Source organism: Prionailurus viverrinus, chromosome A1 (assembly GCF_022837055.1).
Source record: "Prionailurus viverrinus isolate Anna chromosome A1, UM_Priviv_1.0, whole genome shotgun sequence".
NCBI lineage: Eukaryota > Metazoa > Chordata > Mammalia > Carnivora > Felidae > Prionailurus > Prionailurus viverrinus.
In genome coordinates this window covers 21,849,694-21,863,074 of record NC_062561.1, presented here as the reverse complement: position 1 = coordinate 21,863,074, position 13,381 = coordinate 21,849,694, and the positions used below count along the sequence as shown (strand labels likewise).

Here is a 13,381-nt window from a genome sequence, read left to right as displayed (position 1 = left end):
CTTTCTTTTGCTCAACAGGGGTTGAGTAGAGTACTCCCTAATAACTTCCCATGTGCTAATCTCCATCTCAGAATTGACTCATATGTGACACTCTCCCTTGTGTAGATGACAGTGTGGAGAGACAAATAGGTGACTACATTTGTTATTTGTACTCTGAAGGAAATAAACAAGATACAGTGATAGCAAATAACAGGGAAGCTGTACCTGGAGAGGAGGTGGCATTTAAGCCAGGAGCTATACAATAGACTGAAGTCAGCCATGCGAGGAGCGGGTAGGAAAGTGCGTTTCAGAAAGAGAAACATCTTGGATGAAAGCTCTTCCCAAAGAGCTTGGCACATTGAAGTGCCACTTAGAGCTTTGCAGCCTTTTAAAGGATTTTATTTCAAATGCAATAGGAAGCCTTTAAAGGATTTTTTAGGAGATAATATAATGCTGTGGTTTACATTAAAAAAAAATCTCTCTGATACAGTGTAGAGAACAGGTTGGATGGGAGGAAACCATGAAGGAGGTTATTGCAATGTCAAGAAACCATAACCCAAAGTTTGCCCTTTCCCTCCAAACCATGTTCCAGGGGCACAAGACCCTAGCATTTCCTGCCCATACAGCTCCAACCCACTTTCAGGACCTTCATGGGCCTCTTCCCTATGTCCAACCCCCCAAAACAGACTGCATACACTTAGGGCCATTGGGTGTTTGGGAAGTGGCTGTAGGGCTTGGAATTGGAGTGTCCACAAGTAAGTATGTGAAGCCCCTTGCAGTGTGGGATGAAGCCAAGACTGGAAAACATGGAGGGTGAGCTGTGAGGCGGGACCAAGACTGTGATCTCTCTGTACTCTCTGAAGGATTCTAAGAGTCCTAAATTCAAGGCTTGGTCATCCAGTTCCTTAAAAAGGTATGTTTATCAAGATAGGAGGATAGAATATATTTCATTTAACAAGTTGTTAGCTTGTTTTTTAACTTAAAAATGTTTTAGACATATTGTATGGGGCCTTCATTCGTTACTTTCCCTAGTTTCTATGAATGTTTGGGATGAGCCTGAAAGTCGCACTACCTACAAAGAATGATATATAAACAAAGCTGGTTTCTTATCGCAAGCAGTAGATGCTGGAGGACAATGGAACAATATCCTCAAAATGGTGGAGGGAAATATCTGTTAATCTAAAATTCTCCATCCAGTTAAAGGAGCATTCAAAGAATCAATGATGAGCAAAGATATTAATAGAACATTGGTAACTCCAAGGAAACACTGACTATAGAAAATAGCCAACTTTTAGAAGTTAAAACAGGATGAAACTAGAGATCAAATTGAAAATGAGAGGCAAGATTCAGAGTTAAAACATTCTACAGTCCTTATGATGTTGAATATACACTGTGAAACACTTTTAAGCTAGAACTTTTAATATTTTTAAGGTAAACATCTTAAGCGAATATGCAAAACAGAAAGAAATTTAAAAAGTGAATAGTTAGGGGCGCCTGGTTGGCTCAGTCGGTTAAGCGGCCAACTTCAGCTCAGGTCATGATCTCGCGGTCCGTGAGTTTGAGCCCCACTTCGGGTTGTGTGCTGACAGCTCAGAACCTGGAGCCTGTTTCAGATTCTGTGTCTCCCTCTCTCTCTGCCCCCCGCCCCTGCTCACTCTCTCTCTCTCTCTCTCTCTCTCAAAAATAAATATTAAAAAAGTTTTTAAGTGAATAGTTAGGAGGAAGGACAGAAAAAAGCAAAATAAGCTTAACTGGTAATACATATAAAATTGTCCTCATTTCAATATAGAAAATGAGGCACTAATTTATTCTTTGTAAATTTCTACTAACCCAAACCACTGACCATAAAATACACCTCTGCCTCTATTTTTATTTATCTATGAAGAAAACTGTATGAGAGCTGTTGTTCTTTATTCTTATGTAACTCCATGAAAGAGAGATGTTAGAATATTAGGGGAAATCTCATAAACTTGGGGCTTTCAAACCAATGAGTTAATATCAATAACTGTTTGCACAGACTCTACTATTTTCTGAGGGCAATGTAAAATCAAAAAAACACAGTCCTTGTCATCAAATAGCTTGCAATCTGATTAGGGAGAAACAAGGTATACAAACCCAACTGAAAATAAACTCTAGCACAGAAGACAGCAAATGGGAAGAGCCTTGGATTGTGTAAATGTTACAATTCAGTGCAGGTAGGATCCCTTCCAACCAGGATATCCTGGAAGGCTTTGACTGAATACATGAAATTTGATCTTGGCTTTAAGAGAGGTAGAATCTCAGGGGCGCCTGGGTGGCTCAGTTGGTTAAACGTCCGACTTCAGCTCAGGGCATGATCTCACAGTCCGTGAGTTCGAGCCCCGCGTCGGGCTCTGTGCTGACAGCTCAGGGCCTGGAGGCTGCTTCAGATTCTGTGTTTCCCTCTCTCTCTGCCCCTCCCCCACTCATTCTATGTCTCTCTCTCTCTCTGTCAAAAATAAATAAACATTAAAAAGAAAAAAAAGAATCTCATTAGAGAAAACTGAGAAGAGGTATTAATAAAAGCACTAAAGGAATGCCTGTCTGACCCAGTTGGTATAGCATGTGACTCGATCTCAGGGTTGTGAGTTTGAGCCCCAGGTTGAGTGTAGAGATGACTTAAAAATAAAATCTTAGGGGCACCTGGGTGGCTCAGTCGGTTAAGCGTCTGACTTTTGCTCAAGTCATGATCTCACGGTTCATGAGTTTGAGCCCCACGTAGGGCTCTGTGCTGACAGCTCAGAGCCTGGAGCCTGCTTCAGATTCTGTGTCTGCCTCTCTCTCTGTTCCTCCCCCGTTTGCACTCTGTCTCTCTCTCTCTCAAAAGTAAATAAAGATTTAAAAAAATAATAAAAAAATAAAATCTTAAAAAAATAAATAAAAGCACTAAAATATCAAAAAGTGTTGGAGTCAAGAAAGAAGACATTTTTAAGAGAAAAAGGGTGAGCATAACGTGAAGTACTGAGAGAAATCATTGAATCACAACACTAATGTTATCACAAGGAAGAAAAATTTTAAATATTATTTCAATGATGGTACTAACTTGAACTTTTAATTTGGTTTCTTTCCTTTATATTCTGTTAAGTTTTTCAAAAAAAGTAGCAAATATAAATACAAAATATTGGTAATGACTTTCTGCATATTACATACATGAATAGCTTAGATTTTTACTATCTCTATACACAACTTTGTTTCCTAGACAAAGTTTGTTTGTTTGTTTGGTTTGTTTTTTAAGCCAGATTTTGTATACTGCAGAAGGAATCTCCATATCAGTGCTGTGTTTGAAGCTCAGAATTTTAGGCTTTTGGTTTTTATTTAGAGTCATGATATTGATAACACCTAACATTTATTAAGTACGTATCGTGTTAAGTGCCCTACATGCTGTTTTAGTTAATGCTAGCTGCCATAACAGATAAGCCCCAGAATCTCAGTGGCTTAACAAAATAGAGGTTTATTTCTCACTCACAGAAAATCCAGAAGGACAGTTCTTAACAGGCACAAAGCTGTCCTCCAAGACATGATTCAGGGACCAAGTTTCCTTCTGTTTTGTGGTCCCACTATCTTTAACACATGGCTTCCATGAGAAACCTGCAGAAGGGGAAAGAATAAGGAAGATCACAATGGGAGATTTTTGTGAGCTGAGCCTACAAATAGGTTTATGAATATCTTCTTCTCACATTTCATTCATTGGCTAAAATTCAGTCAAATGGCCACAGATAACTACAAGTGAAGAGGGGAGATGTGGTTTAGCTGTTTGCTCTGGAAGAAAAAGAAATGGTTTGGTGAACAGTGTTCCAGTCTCTGCCACACATACATTCTTTTTCCATTTAATCCTAACAACCCCATGAGATATGTACTGTAATTTGTAACACTTTACAGATGAGGAAACTGAAACTTTTTATAGGTTAAGTAGCTTACCTAATACCTCACAGTTAAAAAATGGCAGAATCAAACTCAAACCTAGGCAATCTAAATAAAAAACCATATTCCTTATCAACTTCACTGCAATATGACTGAAATGCTTGTTACTGAAAAAGAATATCTTTCTTCTAGTTATAAGAGAGGTATGACAATTTTAGAACTTTAAGTAATCCTAAGCCATCATTGTAGTGATGACAAAATTGAGATCTAGAGGGAAAATGTCCTATGGGAGGTCAGATCATTGCTGCTCAGGTACATCCACTGTAAAGAACATTTTTTTTTTTAATTAAAAAAAATGTTGTATTTATTTTTGAGACAGAGACAGAGCATGAGCAGGGGAGGGGCAGAGAGAGAGGGAGACACAGAATCCGAAGCAGGCTCCAGGCTCCGAGCTGTCAGCACAGAGCCTGACGCGGGGTGTGAGATCATGACCTGAGCCGAATGAGCCAAAGCTGGACATTCAACCGACTGAGCCATCCACGTGCCCCTAAAACATTTTAATATGAACATATAATCTTGACAAACTAATAACATATGTCATCCTTTCTAAAATTAACTTCCTGAAGTACGTGGTTTAAGGTAGTTAAATTCAAGCATTAAGATTTGTTTCCCAGAAGTTTGTCTCCACTCCCTCCTCTCTCCACCTTTGATGTTTTTGGCCCTGAAGAGGGAGCGCAACACAGAGTAAGACTGCCACCGTGTGGCATGGGCCCAAACGTGGAGTCTGTTAAATGTCTTCTTCCCTTTCACTTTGCTTCTAGTTTATTTACTCACCAACGTAGATTTGATCCTGCCTGATAGGAAATTCATACCTACCTCAAATTATATAGGATTTTTTATTTCAAGATACATTTCTTCATCCAGTTCTAAAATTATTGCAGTATTTCCAAACCTGCTACAGGGAGGGCCAACTTTTAAAATGTGGCCCAGCCACATTCACAATAGGGTCACTTCAGTGCTTCACAAACGAGGAAACAAACTCAGCAATTAGTGGGGTTTAGCTCAGTGCACTCAGAAGTTAATCAGTGAGCCAGCCATCTCAGGCATATTAGAAGGCAGATTTCCCAATCATGCAAACGCCATATATAATGCCTGTTCAAATATGAATATAACAGCCATATGAAGGAAAGTCAGAATTCATATAAGGTTCAACATTTCCTAGAGTTTTAATGATACGTAAGCTTAACATGCCAGGCAGATATTTCCCAGCCCTCTCCCTGCATTTGGCAAAACAGGAATAACCTCTAAAATGGTTTAAAAGGCAATAGGTCCAGGGGCGCCTGAGTGGCTCAGTTGGTTAAGTGGCCAACTTTGGCTCAGGTCATGATCTCACAGTTTGTGAGTTCGGGCCCACATCAGGCTCTGTGCTGACAGCTCAGAGCCTGGAGCCTGTTTCCGATTCTGTGTCTCCCTCTCTCTCTGCCCCTCCCCCGTTCATGCTCTGTCTCTCTCTGTCCCAAAAATAAATAAAAAACGTTGAAAAAAAATTTAAAAAAAAAAGGAAGAAAAGTTTTTTTTAACGTTTGAGAGTACATTAGAAAACCCTTAGTATCCTTGTCTCTTTCTTTCCCCCACCCCCCACCTTTTTTGGATGGAAGGTTCGAGGATAAGCTCACACATTGGTGTGTAAATGTATTATTCCCACCTAATGGGTTAACTGAGATGGGAACGTTAACTTAATCCTGTGGCTGTGCCAGTATCTCTCTGGGGAAAAAAGGGGTGCCAATGGAAATCCAAGCTCCTTTACACTCCAGGTTTCTCCTCACCTCCTCACTTCCCCCAGCCTCCACATCTTTCCCAAGCATGGGTCTATACCAAGCTCAAGAACACCATTTGGGCTGTACTTTTTAGAGGACAAAAGTATACAAATAATCCTAGATTGTGTAAATACCCATTCTTTGAAGGGGTTCTTTGCCTTCCCTCTAGAGTAGCCATTAATCCCCTTATCACTACCTGTGCAGCTAGGTAAAATTGACCCAGGGGAGGCTGTACCACTCCCTATTCTAGAAAGTTCTCCCGCAAATGGTCTAAATCAGCTTAGACATTGGGGCATATATTCTGGTTCTTGTCCATTTTCCTCTTTGGTCTAAATGCTCCGGATCAGCACTTCCTTATAACTGAAGTGATAAATGTGGGCTTAGGAACGAGGCCACTTAACTTTGCTCAAAGAGCTCACTATGTGGTCTAATTTAATCTAGCTCAGCAGGATTCTATAGTGGGATTTGAAGCTTCAGAGAAATTAAATGTGTTATTTAGTCCACCATTATCTATGTTCCCTATTCATGCTCCTGTGCGTGAAAAATGAATGTATAGTTTACATAAGAAAATTTTCACATTTAAAAAAAACATTCTTTTTCTCTGAATCTCTTTGAGGTATGTGCTGGATATTGCCAAATACTATCAGTCAAATTACAATTCATAAAGAATACTGTCCCACTTACGTTGTAAAATATTCCAAAGATTTAATGCCCAAAGTTTAGAATCTAAATAGTAGTTTGTATTGTGTAGTAAATTTCATCTGTGTAGCCAGATTTCACAAACCTGGCAATATAAATTTACCCTTAAATACAATTCTGCATGAATATTACTCAGCCATAAAAGAAAATGAGATCTTGCCGTTTAAGACAGCCTGGACGGATCGAGAGAATATTTGGCTAAGTGAAATACGTCAGACAGAGAAAGACAAATACCATGTGATTTCGCTTATATGTAGTATCTTAAAAAACAAAAACAAAACCAAATGAACAAACAAAAAACAGACTCTTAAATACAGAGAACAAACTGGTAGGTAGTTGCCAGAGTGGAGATGGATGAAGTGGTGGGTAAAATAAAGAGGATGAGGGGCGCCTGGGTGGCGCAGTCGGTTAAGCGTCCGACTTCAGCCAGGTCACGATCTCGCGGTCCGTGAGTTCGAGCCCCGCGTCGGGCTCTGGGCTGATGGCTCGGAGCCTGGAGCCTGTTTCCGATTCTGTGTCTCCCTCTCTCTCTGCCCCTCCCCCGTTCATGCTCTGTCTCTCTCCGTCTCAAAATAAATAAACGTTAAAAAAAGAAAAAAAAATTAAAAAAAAAAAAAAAAGAGGATGAAGAGGTACAAACTTCCAGTTGTAAAATAAATTAGGTCATCGAGATGAAAAGTACAGCATAGAGAATACAATCAATACTATTGTAATAATGTTGTATGGTGACAGATGGGGACTATACTAATTACAGTGAACAATGAGTCATGTACAGTATTGTCAAATCACTGTTGTGTACCCGAAACTAATATAACATTGTGTGTCAGTTATACTTCAAAAACAAACAAACAACACTAAAGTTATTCTCCACGAATTATACTACTTGTCTATGAGAAAAACAAATGACAACTGCTGATTCTATTTCTCCATAACCTAATCTGAAAGGTCCTCAAATTTAGAAAGGATATTTGTCCAAAACCTGTAGAAATATTATTTGTTATATTGTTATATTGTATAATATTGTTACACTTAACAAAAACATTAGAAGCATTATCACTAAAGACAGCATGTACTTTTTTTTTTTTTTTTAATAGCCACAAAGTCTTTGGTACTCCTCCCACTGAGAGATGGAGTCTATGTATCCTCTCCTGGATTCCAAGTGGACTTATCATTTGCTTGTAACCAATCAAATGCAGCAGAAATGGCCCCTTGTGACTTCTGAGGCTGGGTCAGAAAAGCTGATACAACTTCCCACTGGTTGACTGTAATACTTGCTTTTAGAGCAAATATAGTAGCAGAATGTGATATAGATGGTAAAAGCATCCAAACCCACAGCTGCGTGTCAATATATAAATTAGTGTACAATAAAGATGATATTTCAAGCTGGCCCAGAACAAAAGATAGCTTTTTCAATAAATAGTATTTAATCACTTCATCTGTTATTGGTTCTCTTGGCATAAGACTATCCATAATATCTTCCTTCTCAGGTTTTTTTTTTTTATCTAAAATTGATAGTGATGTACCTTTTTTATTCTTCATGATTTTCTTTTCTTCTTAATCAACTTTATCAGTAGTTTATTGATCTTATTAATCTTTTCAAAGAACCAACTTTTGACTGTGTTCATTTTCTCTATTTTTTTCTATTTAGTTGCTTTTCATTCTCATTTTGATTACTTTATTTCTTCTGCTTATTTTGTATTTAGTTTGCTTTTCTTTTTTTTCTGTCACTTAGGTAATTGATTTTACATCTTTCTTCTTTTATTATATAAGCGTTTAAGTGTCTAAATTTCCCGGTGCTTTTGCTGTAACTCACAAATTTTTACATGTCATATTTTCCTTTTTATTCAGCTCAAAATATTTTATAATTTCCGTTGCAATTTCTCCTTTGACTTTTGGACTATTTAGAAGCAGGTTAATTTCCTCCCAAATTTGGGGGTTTTCCAGATATCTTTCCAGTATTTATTGCCACTTGAATTCCACTGTGGTCACACAGAGGAATATATTCAGTGTGATTTCAATTCTTTTATAATTATTGAGACTTGTAGCCCACCACATGATCTATGTTGGTGAATGTTCTATGCTCCTTCATCTGTCCCCAGTGGAATCACTGCACACACTGACGAAATAGCATTCTATCCCAAGGTGGCAAACAGGAGCCAGGTAGAAGCAGGCAGGCTGGCGAGCTCCACGCTGGGAAACAGACTGCCTATTACCTTGAAGAAGGCAGATTTGACTAACTCAGAAAATGGAACAAGAACCTTCTGGTTGTTACCATACATCCTCCACTTCAGGGTCTTCTATCATTATTCTACGTGGTTCCATGGAACCTCAGAGAGATACTTTAAACTAAGCATCCTGCTTTTAAAAATTCAGAGAACAAAAAAAGAGCCCTTGGGGCGGGGGGGGAAGAGATATAACCGATGAAATGAAAATATAATGGAAGGGTTGAAAGATACTGTTGAAGAAATCTCCCAGAAAAGGGAGTAAACATGGGAAAGGTGTAAGAAGGGAAAGAAAAAAAATATATTTTTAAAGATTTTATTTTTTTAACTTTTTAAATGTTTATTTATTTATTTTGAGAGAGAGAGAGAGAGCTGGGGAGGGGCAGTGAGAGAGAGGGAGAGAGAGAATTCCAAGTAGGCTCCTCCCCGTCAGGAGCAGAGCCCGTAGTGGGGCGCAAACTCACAAACTGTGAGATTCTGACCTGAGCCGAAATCAAGAGTCAGGCACTTAACTGACTGAGCCACCCAGGTACCTCAAAGATTTTATTTTTTTAAGTAATCTGTACACCCAATGTGGGGCTCAAACTTACAACCCCAAGATCAGGAGTCGCATGCTCCCCTGACTGAGCCAGTCAGATGCCCCAGAAAAAGATTTTTTTTTAAATTAGAGAATAACTCAAAGTTCAGCAACCAAATAATAGGAATTCCAAAAAGAAGGAACATAAAAAATGGAGGAGAAAATTCAAGATATCCCAAAATTGAAAGTAATTTACTTCTAGCAGGAAGAGGCAGAGGAAAGGGCCCACTAAGTTTCCAATATAATGAACGAAAATAGACTCAGTCCAAGATACATGATTACGAAATTTCAGAATTCCTGGAACCAAGTTAAGATTTTATAATCTGCCAAAGAGAAAAAAGTCACAAATGAAGGATCAAGAGTCAGTCTGGTTTTAGATTCTCAACAGCAGCAAAGGAAGCCACAGCACACAGAAGCAATGCCTTCAAAGTTCTAAAAGGAAATGATTTCCATCCTAGAATCCCATATCAGATAAACTATTAATAAATTGTTAGAGTTAAAAAATGACATTTTCAGGGGCCCCTGGGTAGGTCAGTCGGTTAAGTGTCCAACTTTGGCTCAGGTCATGATGTCACAGCTCTTGTGTTTTAGCCCTGCATCAGCCTCTGTGCTGACAGCTCGGAGCCTGGAGACTGCTTCGGATTCTGTGTCTTCCTCTCTGCCCCTCCCTGCTCATGGTCAGTGTCTCTCTCTCTCTCAAAAATAAACATTAAAAAAAAAAAAAAACATTTTCAGAGATTCAAGGTGTAAAAACTTACCTCCCATGGATCCAAGAGGCTACTAAATGTGTGCTCCACCAAGACAACCAAGTGAACCAAGAAAGGGGAAAATCTGGGATATAAAAGGAGGATCTGGGGCTCCTGGGTGGCTCCGTTGGTTAAGCATCTGACATCAGCTCAGGTCATGATCTCATTGTGAGTTGGAGCCCTGCATCAGGCTGGGATACTCTCTCTCCCTCCCTCTCTGCCCATCCCCTTGCACGTGCACATGCTGGCTCTCTCACTCCCTCTCTCTGTCAAAATAAATAAAGAAACTTAAAAAAAAAAAAAAAAAGAAGAGGATCCCAGAGGTCAAGGGAATCTCAAAGAAGATGTGCATATGATGTCATGGAGAACAACTAATTCTTAAGAGACAGACACAATAAAGACTTATCACCAAACTATCTGCAGTTGTTATATTCTCTTCACCTGGAAGAAAAAATTCCCAGGCAAGCCTGGGTCTGATTCTTACCTGTATTTGGCAGGCCTTGATCTTATGCTAATGAGAAATCAAGAGTCCCCTCCTCTCCATGCCCTACAGCCAGGACCAGCTGATACTCCTTTACCCCAAGAAGTATTCTGATTTGCTCATTCCTGACAGCTGAAAGTGGGCTTTGACATAGAATATACAGCACAGTCCACTCCTACTGACTATCTTCCCACTATCCCACCAGAAAGCTGGCCTCAACTATGGTAAGCCCTATGCTTCCTAAGACTCCGTCATGGCCTTGCACACTAACACACTAACTGCCCAGAAGGGGCTCTTATAGAACTCAAGGAAGCAAAATGCAGACTATGACCCAGAGACTCTCTTCAGTTTATCTCCTGCCATCTAATAATGGCAATGTTCCTGTTCGGTAAGATTTGTGCTTGCTTCTCAGTGTCTGTACTGATCCCTTTTTACACACATTTATATGAACATAGTTGACACAATGATATAAAATTAAATGAGAATAAAAAAGAAAAGACTAGGCAAGTTACTTAATATTTTTAGCCTCAGTTTCCATATGTATAAAAGGGGACAGAAATAGTCTTACCATTCAGCTGTTGGGAGGAGTAACTAAACAAACACAGACAATGTATATGATGCAGATTAGAGGCTCAATCGGTGAGAACTATTTTTTAAGCTCTCAATTTAGTGAGATAATTCCTTTAATGTGGGAGTATGTGTGTGCGTGTGACTGTGTGGTGTGTGTTTGTATGTATACAAAGTGTCGTAAGGGTAAAGTAGGAGTGACCCACACCTCCAGGGGTAACGGCAGATTCTGGAGAAGGCCAAAAATATGGAGTGTGACAAGTGCTAGGAGCCCTGTAGGCCTGCGAGCTGTGGCAGAATCAAAGATTTGGTAAACTGGAATAGTTTATGCCTCTTACATATGCTTCTTAGATTTTGCTATGGAAAATTTCAAAGGCATGCAAGATAAGGAGACTAATATAATATACCCTGTCTACCTGGCTTCAACAACTATCAATTCATGGCCAGTCTTGTTATATTATATCCCAAGCTACTTCTTCTCCATTACCAGATGCTTTATAAACAAATCTCAGAATCACGTAATTTCACCTGTGAATATTTTAGTATTATGCTTTTTGTATTTTCCTGTGGCCTTCTCATCATTTAATAAATCCTTTAAAAAATAATAACAAAAATATAAGTGTATATGAGTTAGTATATACACTAACATGGAAAGATCTCATAAATGTATTATTGTTCAATGTAATAAAGAAGTTACAGATACCACAATTACATTTAAAAAGACCTAAACAAAAAATAAACAGTATAGGGGAAGGGAATAAGATAAAATAAGATAAAAACAGAGAGGGAGGCAAACCATAAGAGACTCTCAAATACAGAGAACAAACTGAGGGTTGCTGGTGGGGTGTTGGGTGAGGGGGTTGGGCTAGATGGGTGATGGGCATTCAGGAGGACATTTGTTGGGATGAGCACTGGGTGTTATATGTAAGTGATGAATTGCTAGTTTCTACTCCTGAAATCATTATTTCACTATATATTAACTAACTTGGATTTAAATAAAATTAAAAACAAAAATAAATAAAAAATAAACAGTAAAACATATGCATGTGCTCCAAAATATGTAAGTACATATATAGAAAGATAGTTGCAAAAATATGCATCAAACTACTAATCCTGATTACCTCAGAGGAGGGGAGTAGTGATGTAAAGAGTGAACTTAAGAATTTGGTCCTGTAGGCATTTATATTGTTCGACACTCAAAGAAAAAACAATATATTCATCATTATTTATGTGATTTTTTTTTTTTTTTATGAAAAGAAGTGAAGTAACCACTGCTCGTTGCTGCCCAGAGTGACAGTAACTCATACAGGAAATGTTAAGAAGTCTTAAGTGCTGATTTGAGTTTCTAGCTACTAAGCGACCTTCCAACCTCCTTTCTAATCAAGTTTTTTTTTTCCCCCCCTGCCAACTAAAAATACACTATCCAGTTCAGGAAATGTGGCTGATTGAACAGCAGCTGCTACTGAAGACCAACTTTGCATATTGAAACAACCTTGGAAGATAAAAAGCAACAGCTCCCTGTCATCAGCTCCTGTTCTGAGGCGCGGCTGGAGCACATCACACTTTTGTCTTGGCCTCCACATTGTCCTTCCTGCACATTTTCAAGAGACAGTCCCTGGCCACTGTTTTGTTTTGTTTTCCCTTTTAGTGTCAGGAAATTTCCTGCAAATACGTAGAAGCAGAAGTTGAAGCTGCTTCAGTGCAAGTCTAACACCCTTTAGACTTTTTTTTTAAGTTTATTTATTTTGAGAGAGAGCATGAGAGGGAGAGGGTCAGAGAGAGAGGAAGAGAGAGAATCCCAAGCAGGCTCCACACCGTTAGCACAGAGCCCGATGCAGAGCTCAAACCCACAAGCCACGAGATCATGACTGATGTCAGATGCTTAACCAACTGAGCCACCCAGGCTCCCCACATCCTTTAGATCTTTCTCGCACTCACTATTTCAGAAAGTAGATCACCCACTGCTATTTCCTTTTCCTATTTTTTTGTTTTTGTTTTGTTTTGTTTTTAGAGAGAGAGAGATTGACTGTCAAGATACTGTTTCTGTTGGGAGGGAGACAGAGCAGAGAGAGAGGCACAGAAATTCCCTCCAACTTTGCCAGGTTCCTCATTTGGTTATAAAGAGATGGTGTCACCAATAAAATGGAAACTAGGAATGGCAGAAAGGGGAGATAAGTTGTGCTGTAAATGTAAAACACTCACAGGCCACTAAAAGTGATAATAATTCTAAGTACAACTCAAAATGCAAAATAAAGACAGTTTAAGAGTCTGCAATGTATCCTATATCTAATTCTGATATATGGTGCCCTAGTCTTCATATACAAGAGTGATGCTGATTTCTCCCATTCATATGCCATGCAGTTGCACTTTGAAAAGTTTTTTGTTTTTGTTTTTTTCACTCATGTGATAGACTA

General features: G+C 38.9%; 1 protein-coding gene across 2 annotated transcripts in view; it reads right to left on the bottom strand.

Moving 5' to 3' along the window:
- RCBTB1 (RCC1 and BTB domain containing protein 1) overlaps positions 1-13,381 on the bottom strand; it is a 96,189-nt gene that overhangs the window by 61,857 nt on the left and 20,951 nt on the right. For both annotated transcript variants that reach the window (XM_047865197.1, XM_047865206.1), the window contains exon 6: positions 3,464-3,585. The gene's annotated coding sequence lies outside the window, so the exon portion shown is untranslated. The remainder of the gene's footprint in view (positions 1-3,463; positions 3,586-13,381) is intronic.